This window comes from Cavia porcellus, unplaced genomic scaffold (genome assembly GCF_034190915.1).
Source record: "Cavia porcellus strain 051 isolate PalLab524CR breed Dunkin Hartley unplaced genomic scaffold, mCavPor4.1 scaffold_14, whole genome shotgun sequence".
Classification (NCBI taxonomy): Eukaryota; Metazoa; Chordata; class Mammalia; order Rodentia; family Caviidae; genus Cavia; species Cavia porcellus.
Window position 1 is genome coordinate 67,069,362 of NW_026947497.1, and position 15,206 is coordinate 67,084,567.

A 15,206-nucleotide genomic window follows, 5' to 3' on the forward strand; every position below is an offset into this window, starting at 1 on the left:
CACCTTGCTAAGATCCAGAAACCAAGACACAAACTCTCAGAAAATAAAGGAAACACTTGTGCTGTGCATGGCAATTCCCTTTCACCTACCCACTTTTCACATTTTAACCTGCAGAAAATCAAACAAGACCTTTTGCTTTCAACTGGTTAGTTACAATCCAAATCTGACCATGAAAAACACATTGTAGGGGCCAAGGATGTAGCTCAGCAGCACAGCACCTGCCTGGCAAGTGTGAGATTGTGAGTTCAATTCCTGGTACCAAAAAGAAGAAAGAAAAAAAAAAAAAAAAAGATTCTGAAACATCACATAATACTGAGAGGTTCAAAAGGAACACACAGCATCTGTGGTAAATTGTTCCTGAGCCACTAGCACCCCCAGAAGAGCCAAACCCACAGCCCATTACATAAAATAGTGGAATATATATAAATAGCTGAGGCATATCATCATTTCAGGGGTACTTACAACAAATAATATAAATGCTACATAGTAATTACAAGAAAAAAAGAGAAAGACTATATATTTAAGACACAACCATCCTGGTGTAACTAACTATATTTTTCATCACCAGCTGTGATGGCAGATATGGACCCAGAGATACAGTGGGCAATTCTACTACCTTGTAAGTATCAGATAGTTACAAAATGACTCCCAAATTAGCTCCATCTGTATTACTGAGCACAGTAAAAGGGGGTTCTCCCATTCTAACCAGCCCTTCATCATTTCTTTGCCGCACCCAACTAGGAAACTTTATTTTCAATTATGTATTTATATGTATGTGTGTGTCTTTATTTCTTATGTAAAACATGAAGTTTTACCTATGTGAATTACAGTTCTTTAAAAGTGTGAAAGCCACCATTCTGAACACAAGCTTAGTAATCAGCCATGTACTGCACCTAGAAAGAGGACTGACATTCATCTGAGCTAATCCAGAAATAAAGGCTTTAAAATACTCTTGTGGTTAAAAAAAATTAAAATAAGCATATCTGTATGAGCTATGAAAACGTAAGCTCGCAATAAAATTAGAATTAGGAAGGAAAAATCAAGGAATGGCGGAAGGATAGCCACGAAGCAACATTTTAAAAAAACAGGAACATTGTTGCACTTGAGCTGAGAGATAGCCAAATCTCTGTTTGGTACAACGAAGTACATAATATTAAACAACAGCCAGCTACTCTAAGTAAGAGTCATATTGTTAAGACCAGCAACTATGAGGTAAAACCTTAGGCAGAGAAGGAGCTAATTGGCCATATGCATGATAATACCTTTCACCCACTCACTTTTCACCTCATAACTTAGAGGAAATCAAGGAAAACTTGATTTTGACTGGTTAATTAAACATCAACTCCCATCATGAAAACAGAGTCAGAATCGTTACATAATAACAAGAAGTCTAAAAGGTATACGCAGTCATTCTTCCACCTGTGGGAAATTTGTTCCAGGGACCTCTATTTTCCCTACCAGGAGTCTAGAATCCTCATATGCTCTGTTCTATGAACTAGCAGAGTATTTACATATAACTGATTCATATCATTTCTAAGATATGTACAATGTCCTCCATCTAACGTAAATGTTATCCTAAAAATAAGTTGTTGGGGCCGGGGATTTAGCTCAACAGCATAAGCCCCTGCCTGGCAAGCATGAGGTTGTGAGTTTGATCCTCAGTACCAAAAAAAGTTAAATACAATTAAAAAAAGATAATAGTTGTTACCCTGTATCACTTAAGAAAAAAATGATAAGAAGAAAAGACTCTACCTGTGGATTAGAGACCCAAACATTCTGAACCCCAGAAGATTAGAAAAGCCAGAAAAAAAACAAGGAAAAAAAATCCTCAGGGAATAAAAGAGATAATATGCCCTAGTATATCATTAATATCTTTCACTTACTTTTCACCTTGTAGCCCAGAGTCACTCAAACAAAAACCAATGATATAAGGGAGATACATGTCGTGTGTACAATAATTACCTTTCCCCTAGTGACTTTGTACCTGTTAAAGAAGATATCAAAAAAACCTGTTGCTTTTGACTGGTTAATTAGAAACTATAATTGAACATAAAATACATTTTGGACCACTGTGTAACCTTGAGAATTGTGAAAGGCATATGCAGTCATCCTTCAGTTTCTGTTGGAAATTGCTCCTGCGATGATACCAAAAGCCCTAGTCCATTACAGAGAGTACTGGAGTATTTACATATAACCTATGAACATCATCATCTCTAGACCACCGGCAATACTCAATAAAACAAAAATGCTAAAAAAAATAGTTATTATATTGTTTAGGGCATAATGACAAGAAAGTAAGACTCTTATGTGTTCTTTAGAGACCCAAGCATTCTGGACTTAACTATGTTTTCTATTCATAGTTGGTCAAATAGAAACTGGGGATACAGAGGTAACTGTGTGGTCTCTGGACAAAGAATGGCTACAAAATTAGCTCCAGGAACCAGTGAGAAGAGACTGGCTTTTCCCATTCCAACTCACCCTTCTTGTTTTATTTACATTTGTGTTATTTACATTTGTGTCAATTTTGAAAAATTCAAAAGAGGCCAAAAAAGAAAATGAAAAACGAGTAAGACTGTAATAGATACAGCTTTACTGGATCCAGAAGACTGGGAGGACCACAGACTCTCAGCAGGGCAATGGTTGAGTGGGCCAAGAAAGCCTTTCTCCTTGACGCTGTCCTTTGTGGAGAGTGGACTTTGGAGAAAGTGGTATTTCTTGCGTGCTGACCACAGCTGCTCAGCTTCTTCATATGACGCTAACGTGGGTCCTGAGCACCGGGCCCCCTGGGGAGGAGCTGGCCAGGGGCCTTCTGATCACAGCAGTGAGGACATCTATGTGGTGAGGGCCACTTTCCCTCCATCTGATGAATTCCCGCCACTTTGTGAGGTAGGCAGACTGCTTAGAGTGTGGCAGAAGAGCACGTCACCTGCCAGAAGTGTTTAAAATCATTCTGAGAAAATACTGCTAGTTTGGCTGTTGGCCTTGGAGCATTTTTCCCCTAAGTCCTTGTGAGCCTGGTTCTCATTCATAGCAGAGGGTACAGCAGATTGCTAATACTTAGTGATTCTAACCCAGGCACAGACAGCCCAGCACCAATACAGAATCATGCTTGTTTCTCTTTTTTCAAAACCCACATGATAATAATGAGCCGGGATATAGTTGAGAGGGGGAATGCTTGCCTTACATGTATATTAGTCTCACACCCCAGCATAGCTCCATCTCACCCCACAAAAACACCCCAATGTACAAGACATGTTACATTTTTCTCTTGGAGTGGCAAATCCTGTGTGATTTTATCTCTGTAGTTTTTGTATTAGAAATGCACTGATTTATATATATTACATATAATGAAATTATATATAAAAAATTTGATAAAGAGATAAAAGTCAATTGAAAAGGGTCTGGGGATTTAGCTCAATGGCATAAGCACCTGCCTGGCAAGCGAGAGGTGAGTTGATCCCTGGCGCAAATAAAAAAGTCAATTAAAATTAGCAAGTCTCCCTCCTTCTTTCAGCTTCTTTTCATGGAAGCAGCAATGTGATAAAAATTTTGACTAAAATTTTTTTTTAATCTATGCTACATAAATTCTCTGTAAATTATTGTTTCCATTAATCTGACTCTCTGTGAATGGGTAACTCTTTCCCAGGCTGCTACAGAAATATATTCAGACAGACAGAGGGAGAGCAGCAACCTACCTTCATTAATTTTCCAAAAAGGAAGCACTGACCTTATTTTTAAAGGAATTGTTAGGTCTCCTCCTCTCAAAAAGATCATGGCCTAATGGGCACTAGAGCAGCCATGCCTAGATGCACCCTAGCGGCCCCATCTACACCACCACCTTGCTGTATGTTGGAGACCTACACCCAGATATGACTGAAGCCATGCTCTAGGAGTTCAGCCTGGTAGGGCCCATCCTTTCCATCCAGGTTTACAGGAATATGGTCACCCGCCACTCCTTCCAACAGCAAGAGGAAGAGGAACGTACTTTGGACACTACAGGTTTTTTTGATGTTATAAAGGGCAAATCCAGCTGCGCCAAGTGGTCTTTATCACTTTGTCAAAATGGAGCAGGTCACAAAACTCATTAGAAATTTGGGCAGATCCATTGATAATAAAGCACTGTATGACACATTTCCTGCTTTTGTTAACATCCTTCATGCAAGGTGGAAAATGGTCCCAAGAGCTATGGATTTGTGCGTTTTCAGACACAGGAAGCAGCTGAAAGAATGACTGAAAATAACAAATGCTTCTAAAATGATCACAAGGTATTTGTTGAACAATTCAAATCTCATAAACAAGAAGCAGAATGTGGAGCTAGGATAAAGAGCTCAACAATATTTACATCAAGAATTTTGGAGAAGACAGGGATGATGAGCACATTAACGATCTCTTTGGCAAATCTGGACCTGCTTTAGGTGTGAAAAGAACAACCAGAGAAAGTGGGAAATCCAAAGAATTTGGACTGGGAAGCTTTGAAAGACATGAAGACATACAGAAAGCTGTGGATGAGATAAATGGCAAGGGGCTCAGTGGAAAAACAAACCTCTGTTGTTTGGGTTCAGACCAAAAAAAGTGGAACGCCAGACAGAACTTAAGTGCAAATTTGAACAGATGAAGTAAGATAGGATCACTGGTTACCAGGGTGTGGACCTTTAGCTGAAAAATGGCAGTGGTGGTATTGATGAATGTCTCCAGAAAGAGTTTGCTTGATCACCAGCAGATCACCAGCAGAAAGGCTGTAACAGAGGGTGATTGCAGTGGAGGGTTTGGTTTTGTATGTTTCTCTTCCCCCGTAGAAGCCATTAAAGTAGTTACAGAAATGAACAGTAGGATTGGGGCCACAAGCCACTAGTTTAGCACAAAGAAAGGCAGACACTAGCTCACCTCACTGGTTCCCTTCACTAACCAGTGAATGCAGAGAACGGCCAGTGTACCAGCTGTGTCCAAATCTATAATCGACCCCTATCAGCCAGCCCGTCCAGGTTACTTCATGGCAGCTATCCCACAGACTTAGAACTGTGATGCATATCAGCCTCCTAGCTAAACTGCTCAACCAAGACCAAAGTCTTCGCTCACATCTCATCCATTCCAGAATCCACGGTTTAGTATTCTGAGACCAGCTACTTCATAGGTTCCACAAATCAACACAGCATGCTCAAGCACATCAACACAGATAACAGCTCCGCGTCCTGTAGCTCCTGCCACTAAGACTACCCTTGCTGCCCGCAGCGTTCCTCACTATAAATGCGCTGTGGCAACCTGCAACCCTCAGCAGCATCTTAATGCACAGCCACAGGTTACCACGCAACAGCCTGTGGTTCACATTCAATGTCAGGAACCTCTGACTGCTTCCTTGAGGACATCTTAAGAGCTAAAGCTAATGCTGGGTAAACAACGGTTTCCACTTATTCAAACCATGCATCCTATCTTGTTGGTAAAATCACTGGCTCGTTGTTCCATATTGATAGTTCAGAACTTCTGCACATTCTTGGGTCTCCAGAGTCTTTTCATGCTAAGGGTGATGAAACCATAGCTGTACTACAAGCCCACCAAGTTAGGAGACTGCCCAGAAAGCAGTTAAGGATGCCACTGGGGTTCCTGCTATTTAAAATTGATCAGGAACCTGAAAAGAAACTCCTGCTTCACTGAAGAAAGATACTGAAACATGCAAAAGTCTTAAATATTATGAAAAAATTGCAACATCTACAATGGAAACTGGGGGCTGGGGATTTAGCACAGCGGCATAAGCACTTGCCTTGCAAGCAGGCAGTCGTGAGTTTGATCCCTGGTACCGATAAAAAGGAAAAAGACAATAAAATAAAATAAAATAAAATAAAATAAAATAAAATGGAAACTGAACCTTGTGTACCAAACGAATGCCAGGACTAGCAAAAAAAAAATGCCCATCATGCATTACTTGACTTTAAAATGATCAAAATATTCCCATAAAGTATAAAAACAAATTAATATAGGCCCTGGGAAAAGGATTTCCAGCAAAGTACAAAAACTTAGGGGCAAGATTTAGCTCAGTGGCACAAGTGCCTGCCTGGCAAGTGTGAGATCATGAGTTTAATCCTTGATAGCAAAAACCAAAACAAACCTTAAACTTCTATTTCTTTAATTTTGTGATTCTGTAGTGTAGAATAGCTCAGGATGTGATTCTGTTTTAAGTAGCAGAACTAATAATTGAGCAAGGAATCTATTTGGATGATAAAATTCTTGCTTTAATAAATATTTCTTGAACACTGAACTGTTTAATAGGGTTATTCAGACATGGATCCTCTAGGAAGGCAAACAGGCTCTGAAATTTAGAATTAATCAGGAAAAATAATTTTGCATTTCTGGGCAAGGCAGTTCTACTGTACTCTTTGCACTGGAATTCACTGTGATTTACTTATTTGTGGTGCTGGAGGTGAACCCAGACCCACATGAATGCAAGACAAGCACTGTACTCCTCAGCTACACCTGCTGTCCATTGCTTTATTTTAAATACTTGTGTATCATGTTATAGTTTGATTCCTAACGCATTTAGCATAAGTCAGCAGAGTGGCATGCATTCAAGATTGGGGGCTCAGGGCGGGATCAAGGTCCAGCCTTGCATGTACTAATAAGCCAAGATCTTTGGAACTGACAGTTCTGAGAAGCCAAGCTGCAAACAAGCAAAGGGTTCAGCACGCAGGTGCCATCTGCTGGCCCAGCTCCAGGGAACTTTGACCGCTCAGTAGCCCTCACTCAGCTGCTCATCCCCAAACAGAGACATCATTATTACAGGGATACATGCAACACCCGTTCTATAGTAACACAACTGATCATAGTTAAGTCTTAGAAGCAGCCTGTGTGTCCACCAACAGATGAATGGATGAAGAAAAAGTGGTATTTACACACAAAGGAGAACTGCTTTGCGATAAAGAAGGATAAACTGGAGTCACTTGCAGGAGAATGGATGAACTTTGAGACCAGAGTGTGAAGTGAGATACATCAGGCACACACGCTTAAATGTCATGTGGTTTTCTCTTACACAAGAAACCAGAATTATAAAGAACAAAATAAAAGGTAGAAAATAGGAAGTAGGGAGATAAATCTTTCTCAAATGAGAATGGAAGGCAGGGAGAGGAAAGGAGATGAAAAAAGGAATTAAGATGTGTTGTTATTAGGTACCAACCCTACAAAGGAATGTAAACACTGTGTACTGCAAACGTGTACTAACAAAAAAGGAAGGAGCCTGGCATAATCCAGTTGCTTCACCAGTGGAAACCAGCAGGGGGAGCCAGAGCCACCGGGTCCCGCAGACCCGCAAGATCCCACGGCGCCGAGGGGTCGCAGCCCGTTTACCTGATGGTGTTTAGCGGCGGGTCTCGCAGGCGGATCAGAGCCAGCGAGGGGGGCAGCCACACGTACTCAGCCATTTCCCTCTGCCTCTGTGTGGGACTCAGCCACTTTACGGTTGCAGCCTGGAGGGGCTGCATCCTCTGGGCCAATCGGAGCCGGGGTCCCCGGGCCCCGCCCCGCCCCCGCCCCCGCCCCGCCCCCCGGGTCCCCTCTCTGCAGCCCGCGCTCCTCCTGTAGTTTAGCGCCCATCTGGTGACACGCAGATCTTCTCAGAGAGGATCCTAGAAAGCGGGTGGAAATGACCCAGCTTTGCGACTCCCCGGAACAGAGGCAGCAGCTCCTTCATACAAGTTTTGGAGTCACCGAGTAGGGCAAGCTGCCAATTCTCAGTTCATCCTCGTGATCCCTGGGGACAGGCACCGGGGCTACGGCCCCCACCATTGTGTCAAACGATGCATGTCTGAAACACATGAACTTACAGCAGGTATTTCACTCAAAGGAGGACGATGCCAGCATCGACCGAATATTTGCAAAATAATCGTCTTCTGCGTCCTACGGAAACGCTGCTCATCTACCCAATCCTGCTCTTTTCTGATATGGCCAGAAAAACGACGGACTCCAAAAAGTTTTAACAAGCGCTTTATTAGCTGAGCTCAACAGCGACACTGTCCCCGACGGCAGCCGGAGAAGTGTGCGCCCTAGCCAGGGGCTGCAGGGAGTTACAAAGTAGCAAGTTGCAAGAGGAGGGATCAGGATATTAGGATAAATTTGTCCCTATAAAAGGAACCAGGGAGGCCGAACAAGCAGTTACAGGAACCAGGGAGGCAGGGAGCGGGTTACAGGGTGGGTATGTTACAAGGTTGCAACTTTACTGGCGATTATACACGTTTTAGGGAAGAGAACAAGTTATAGTAAGTACAGCACATTTTGAGTTTTTGAGCTTATAGCATTTCTTCTTCTGTCTCCCAAGAAATCCCAAGGCTGGGATTTCTAGTCCTTCTTTCAGTGATCCATGAACTGAACAACTACTCTCTGCTGAACCTACACCCAAGCCCTTCCCTTCAAACATTCAGGAGGCACTAGGTTCTTCTAAATGTACACATCCTCCTTTGGTCCCCACAGTCCGTCAGGATGTCAGAAAGCAGTTTCTAAGAAAAGCATCTGAAAACTTTTTTCACTGATGTTTTACAAATTTTGATAATGACTAAGGGTTATCTTCATTCATATTCTCTTATCTCTTGAAACTACAGTTTCCCGGGGCTGGGGATTTAGCTCAGCGGCATAAGCGCCTGCCTTGCAAGCAGACAGTCGTGAGTTCGATCCCCGGTACTGATAAAAAAGAAAAAGAAAAAAAAAAAAAAAAAAAAAAAGAAAAAGAAAGAAAATACAGTTTCCCATCACTAGAAAAGTACTGATTGCCTGAAAGCCCTGGTGACAAGTAGCAATCAGAAACCACTCTACTAAGCTACTAAGCAAGGACAAGGACCTCAGTGATCAAAGTTAATGATCAAGGAAGGTCGGTCACCAACAGTCCAACGCACATGCCTCTGAGGGCCAATGGCCAATGGCAGCAACAGGCCATAGAGGAGATACCAATCTCCATCTAACCCCCCTGAAAATCCTTGCATTTTGAATTCCAGCTTGCCCCTGAGCCCCTAATCTCAACACTTTTTTTAAGAGACTGTTCATGACTAGAGCAGTTCTTCCTTCCTACAAGAAGCTTTGAACTCTCTTTTCCTTCAGGTACTGGTAGACCATCTCCTCAGAAACCAAAAGGGCAAGGCAGAATAGCTCTGAATGGCCTGAAATTCCTTCTGGAGCATGGGGAGAGGATACGCATGAGGTGGAGCTGTCTTGAGACACTTTGTCCTGACAGCTGCCAGTGGTCCCTCTCGTAGGTGTCACGCTGTAGGACTAGGGAAACTGGAAGCTGATCACATGCTGATTATTCCTTTGCAGTCTGTGTACGTAATAAACTGTCTCCATTCTTATGGGCTCCTTTCTTTCTGGATTTGTGGTGTGATGACAAATTTTACCAGGTGCTAGCGTGCTTCTGCTTATAGATTCCCTGAATATTTGAGTCTCTTGATCATTGGTCTGCATTTTCATGTTCTTACATTATCTTTTTATTTAATCTTCTCAATGAGGATTGAGAATCATCAAGGTATAATTTCTCTTAGCTCAACACTTCCTCGCCATTTGTATGCTGCTGCTTTTGCTGTTAGGAACATTGCAAAGCTGGCTCACCACTGCAAAGCTGGCTGAATTTCATGGTAAAAGCTGCTCATAGAAGTGTTTGACATGGGAAATGTGACAAAAATTTCTCCCTTATACTAATAATGATAGTAATGACAATTTGTGTAACTCAGATGGCTTGTTCAAGGGTTAAATGTGGAGCTTAGTGATTTGGGGTGTGTTCAGTATTTAGTGAAGAAAACAAGTCATCAGGATTCCTAAAGAAGACTCAACTGTGGCAAAAAATGGCTCAGTCATATCTTCATCTTCCCCAGATAAAAGACATCAGATCAATGCTGCATTTTTCAGCATCCAGTTGGGATTAACTTTAACATGTGGGCTTTGGGGGGAGATTTCAGATCCAAGCGATAGCACTGCAACCATGTCTAAACTGATCACAGTCAAAAACTGCATTGAGAATGCACCTACTTTTATCCATTGTTTGAGAGGATGAATACATCAAAAAACCAGAGAAGGGCTGTGCTGTGATTCCTAAAGGGGATTTCACGGTGTCAGACAGTGGAACCCTAGAGGATATGATGTCGGTTATTTGATAACCATGTTTTATTACTATGTATTTCACCGACTACAGTGTTTCTGAGTTGTTAAATGTGGTAGGCACAGCTAAAGAAAACATGAGGAAAACCGACATGGTACTTACCTTTGTATTGCTTGCCTAGTAGTTCTTAACTGAGGAATATATAAAAATAAGAATGTATTTTTAAAATGCATGTGTCTGGCACTTTCTCTGGGAGATTCAGATTCTAGTGCACCCAGTAGCTTAGGAAAGCTCCCTCAAGAATTCTAAAGTAGAGCCTTACTGAGGAACTCAGGAGGCAGCTCTCAGCACTCACTGCCTGCTCTTGACTTCATTTTGCCTTGAACTACCTTATTTTCTAAACTGAGCAACTAAAAATGTCAGAACGAATTCAGGTGTATGGATACTACATTTGCTCACATTTTAATAGCATTACATGAAGGAAGCTGTCAAAGAAATGTCATGCTATTATGTAGCTGATGAACAGACTGGTGCAGTTGGATTCTACCTGAGTTTTTATCTCCATTAGTGATATCCACGAATCCTCTAATTGTCTCCCTTCCCTACCCATGATTGCATTTGTCTGCCTATTTAAAGTAGGTCAGCTTATGTGGCATCCCCAAGGCCAAAATGTTGACAAGAAGAGGAGATTAAGAATCAGTCCACAACTGGCCCTTGATGCAGCTTTCTGACGCTGTTGGTCTCAAGCAGGGGCCTAAAGAGATGTCTTTCTATGGCCTGTGGGCCATTTCAGAACTTGGGCAGTGAAGTGGTCAATTCATTAGAAAGAAACAACTTAAAGCAGGTCCTTCCCCTACTGTGAGTGGCTGTGAGCATGGCAGGATGTGGCTGCCCAGGATGGGAGCCACCTGTGTTTACTGGGACCCGTGCCATGCTGGGACCTGGAGCGCCAGGAAACCAAGCAACCCCTCCCCCCGGTGAGTGGCTGTGAGCAGGCCGAGAATCAAACATCACATCTTCTCCCTATGGGGGGGATTTCCTTCTGCTATCTCTTTGAAGGCAAATACTTTTATCCCTGTTTTGCTTTGTTCTAATTAATGGTATTATTTTAGCCTGTTTTATTTTGTTGAACTTCAATATACATGCAAGTATGGACAGCTATTTTGAAGAGAATGAGAGACTCTACGACTGCCATTAGTGACTTCCCTATTGCCTGGTTTTGAAGACCTATAATGCCTTCCTCATTCTGTTCGGATCAGTTTTATACTATATTGTTTTGTATGAATTTTCTGTATGTGAAGACATGGACAACTATTTGAAAGAAAACAAGAGACAATAAGATAGTGAAGATCTCAGGTCATCTAGCTTTGAAATTTATCTCTTATATTGCTTTATGTCCTATTTTGTTTTGTTTTGTTTTGCTGTTAAATTTTACCTCCTTTAAAATAAAAAAATTTTTTTTTAATTTCAAAAAAAAAAAAAAGGTCAGTCCACACCTCACTAGATTGTTTGCTTTGTCTTGACTAATAACAATGTTTCAGGTAGTAGTTGCATGGTCAGCCTGGTTCAAGTGACCACATTTCAATAGAGCTTCCCTACAGACCTTAGTAATTTTATAGCCTGAATAAGAAACAATTTGAGTTGTTTTAACACATTGAGGTTACTGATAAAAGATTCTAGAGTGAATTTAAAACAGCAAGGAATTTAATGGTAAATAATGTAATACCCTCTAATAAAGTTGCAAAGATAAAAATTATACAGATGACAGGGTCTGGTCTGGAGATTAATGTATATTTCTTTCTTGTCCAGTCTGAAAATCACCTTGAAATTAGTGAATGTGTGTCCATGCCTCTTGAGGGTGATGTTAGTATGAATTACTATAGCTATCAGGAAAGTTGACCTTATTTTTATTTTTATTTTATTCTATTTTTCAAATCCATTTTATTCAAGAATAAAAAGAAAGAAAAGAAGAAAAGAAAACAACAAAATTTCAAACATGTCAATTAAGGGGTAACAATGGTACCTACATTGTGCATTGTCATCTTTCAACCAGAGTACAAGATGTCTGCATTAAATTGTCTGAGTAACACCAGCAAATCTTTCCCTTTAGCAAACTCAGAAATCAGTACTATAACTATTTTGTATACATATACATATGTTTTTTCTTTCAGTTTGTCATGCTAATGAAACAATGACATGTGTGTCTTATTTATTTCACTAATGAATATGTTCTCAAGTTGCACCCACTTACCTATAAAAGTGTCCCGTTTATCCTTCTTTATGGCCGAGTAGTACTCCATTGTATAAAAATACCACATTTAAAAAAATCCATTCCTCAGAATTGACCTTAATTAGTGGAAATAAATGTTTTTGTTGGCAAAACAGAGAAAAAATACATTTGAGATAGTGTTGAATGTCTTGTAATCCTAGCACTCTAGGATGCTGAGGCAGGGTCTCAAGTTTAAGCCCAACCTGGGAGACTCAGTGACTTAGTGAGACCCTGCCTCAAAATACAATAGGGGTGGGGAGGTAGCTCAGTGAGAAGCCTGTGAGTTCAACCTCCAGTTTCAAAAAAAAAAGGGAGCAGGTCCAGGACCCTGGGTCCTGGATGACATCACTGAGTTGCTGGGGTAACCAGTCTTGATATCTGTTGTAATAGCCCGATAACAGAAGTATATATATCCCCTTTCCATGTAAGCCAATTTATGTTGTGTTTTGTGGAAAACACAAAGATGTGCTCTCAGGTTGCCTTCCATGAATCACTTACTGCCCAGCAACAGGCAGTTCCAAGCAGTCAGCTTCTTCAAAGCGCCCCTCAGCAGCAGGAAGCCACCTTGCGGAGTCCATCCCCTTTCAGGAGGAGGCTGTATCCAGCACACCAGGCTGGCAGGAGACACTGCTTACTCCAGGACTTCCTCTCAGGGCACCGAAGGAGTCTTTGGATCTGCCTTGCTGTGCAACTTCTTCCTCTGAACAATCCCGCTTCCTCATGGTTCCTAATAAAAAATCTTTTTCCCATCTCCGTATCACTGTCTAGTGGAAACTCCAAGCTGTGATAAGTTCCTGTAACATCAGGGACAAGCATCCCGAAGTTCCTTGGGATAGTCCGAACTCAGCGTTGCCTCACACCTCTGAAGAGAAGGAAACCATCAATTCATCACTGAATAAAAAACCGGTTTTAGAATTCCTTCCACTTGCATATTCGAGTATGAACAAGAGTGTTCGTAAGAGACAAAATGTAGCAGTCAGTACTCACTGAGTGCTTGCATTGTATCAGCTCAAGTGATACAACAGCCCTAGACTGACATCATCAAATTAGCCTGGCATCTAGGTACTAGTTCATATTACTTGTTTCACACTTCAAACAAGCACAAAGAAGTTAAGTAATTTGTCTAACACAGTAACGACCAAGGTGGCGCTTAAAACCAGGCAGTGCAATCTCAGAACCTGCATTCCCAACCACCCCTCTGGACAGAGAGCTCAGGAACACCAAAACAATCTTGTGCCCTCCCCCAGAGACTGCGTTCATTCTGGAGCACCACGTTCAAGTTCAAGTTAGGGAAACTGACTGCAGAACGGAAAGCTGCAGAACTGACAAGTATGAGCGCTTGTGTGCAGGGGCAACTCTCACGTGATGCCGCCTAGCGGCACCGCGCTCCTGGCTGGACCGCGGGGAGGGAAGGGACTCAGACCGGAAGTAGCGCACAGGAAGTGACGCGTAGAGGCGGTGCCTGGTGGCTGAGGGCGTCGCGATGGGAGGGGCGCGGTGTTCGAGGTGCTCTGCAAAGGCAGGTAACCTGCGGGCCGCACCCGGGTGCGGGCGAGGGTGGGAGCTGAGTTCCGTGGCCTCGGTCGCTCCGGGCCCTGAATTCGGGCCGAGAGCGGTGGCTCACACAGTCGGTGGTGACTGCTGCTGGAGGGCGCAGGGATGCGGGGACTCATGGGAACCGGGTCGTGGGGACCCAAGGCTGTGCGGAAAGGCATGGTCTTCTTGGAAGCAATGGGTTTTGGGGGACATGGTGGCGAGAACGAGCTCTGAGATGAGCTCACTTTTCTCCTACCCCGACGCGTTGTCATCTCGTAGTTCGTACCTGCCTGTACCTTGCCACTGTCAGGCGTCTACAGACGTCAGCGACACTGTAAGCAAATTTCTGAAAGAAAGCGACTGTGGCTTAGCGGAGGAACTTCTCCCACATCTCAGTACCCCAGCCTCTGAGTGCAGAAGTTACTCCCGTCCGCTGGTGCAGGAGAGATTTAGGATTGCGCGCGCGCGTGTCTGTGTGTTACAGTTAATGAACTTCACAAATGTGTATTAATACTTTTCTTGGGGTGGATAGGATAAGGCGATTACAGTATTTGATTTCTTTCAGGATTTCTTTTACTGTTCTGGGGAGAACATGTAATAGAGGAGTGATGCCAGGGAGATGATCAAATGATAAGATGCAGTTGTAATGCACTGAGCTGTTGATTGATGTCTTACGTGCTTTCAGCCGTATAAACTTTCTCTTAATATTTTGTTAAAGCGGCGTGCTGCTTATATTTGTAAATGAGAATTATTTCATACCAAAAGTGGAAATAATGCTTTATAAAAATAATCAGTCTCAAGTTTCACCTCCCGTGTACATATAAGAAGCGGCTGTAGAACACTCCCCAAAGGAATGAATACCTGAATATTATGGGTTTCCTTTGTAAAAAGCATCTGCAACGTAATGAAGAGGGAGCATGCACTTCAAAAACAAGTGTGGTAACCGGGTGGTTTTTGGCTATCAAATGGAATAAAGTATAGATGACTCATAACGCTATAGAATGAGATCTGGCCATGAATCATTACCTATATGCAGTCCCAGTGAGGTGAATATGTGTATGAGCAGTCTAATGACATAGCAGCTCAGAAAAAGTTCCAGCTTCTTAATTAGATTAGAGTGGGCTGGTAATCCTTAAATTCATGTCGTATGGTTATGTGTGTATGTGTGTTTACAAAGAAGCTGGTATGCATTTTAAATTTAAATCCTAGTCTGTAGTCTTCAATTAGGTTTAAAAGTCCAAAATATAAATATATTGTAGTACTATTTAAATTTTACACATTTGCCTACTTTGAAATCTTTTTTTGTTTCTGGAAAATCCTGGTGTCCAAATAACCCCT

At 42.2% G+C, this 15,206-nt stretch overlaps 2 protein-coding genes and 2 pseudogenes across 4 annotated transcripts in view; 3 read left to right on the forward strand and 1 right to left on the reverse strand.

Moving 5' to 3' along the window:
* Positions 1-7,468, reverse strand: part of LOC100732696 (peroxisomal bifunctional enzyme-like) — a 32,770-nt gene extending 25,302 nt beyond the window's left edge. The window contains exon 1 of the mRNA XM_013140786.3: positions 7,333-7,468. The gene's annotated coding sequence lies outside the window, so the exon portion shown is untranslated. The remainder of the gene's footprint in view (positions 1-7,332) is intronic.
* On the forward strand, positions 3,709-5,609 carry LOC106029171 (polyadenylate-binding protein 1-like; annotated as a pseudogene).
* Positions 7,469-10,770: 3,302 nt separating the features above from the next.
* On the forward strand, positions 10,771-10,899 carry LOC111753613 (small nucleolar RNA SNORA2/SNORA34 family; annotated as a pseudogene).
* A 2,865-nt stretch (positions 10,900-13,764) lies between these two features.
* Map3k13 (mitogen-activated protein kinase kinase kinase 13) overlaps positions 13,765-15,206 on the forward strand; it is a 156,380-nt gene continuing 154,938 nt past the window's right edge. Inside the window, exon 1 of one of the 3 annotated variants that reach the window (XM_063261181.1) lies at positions 13,765-13,855. The gene's annotated coding sequence lies outside the window, so the exon portion shown is untranslated. The other 2 variants (XM_063261182.1, XM_063261180.1) reach the window with 2 other exon arrangements.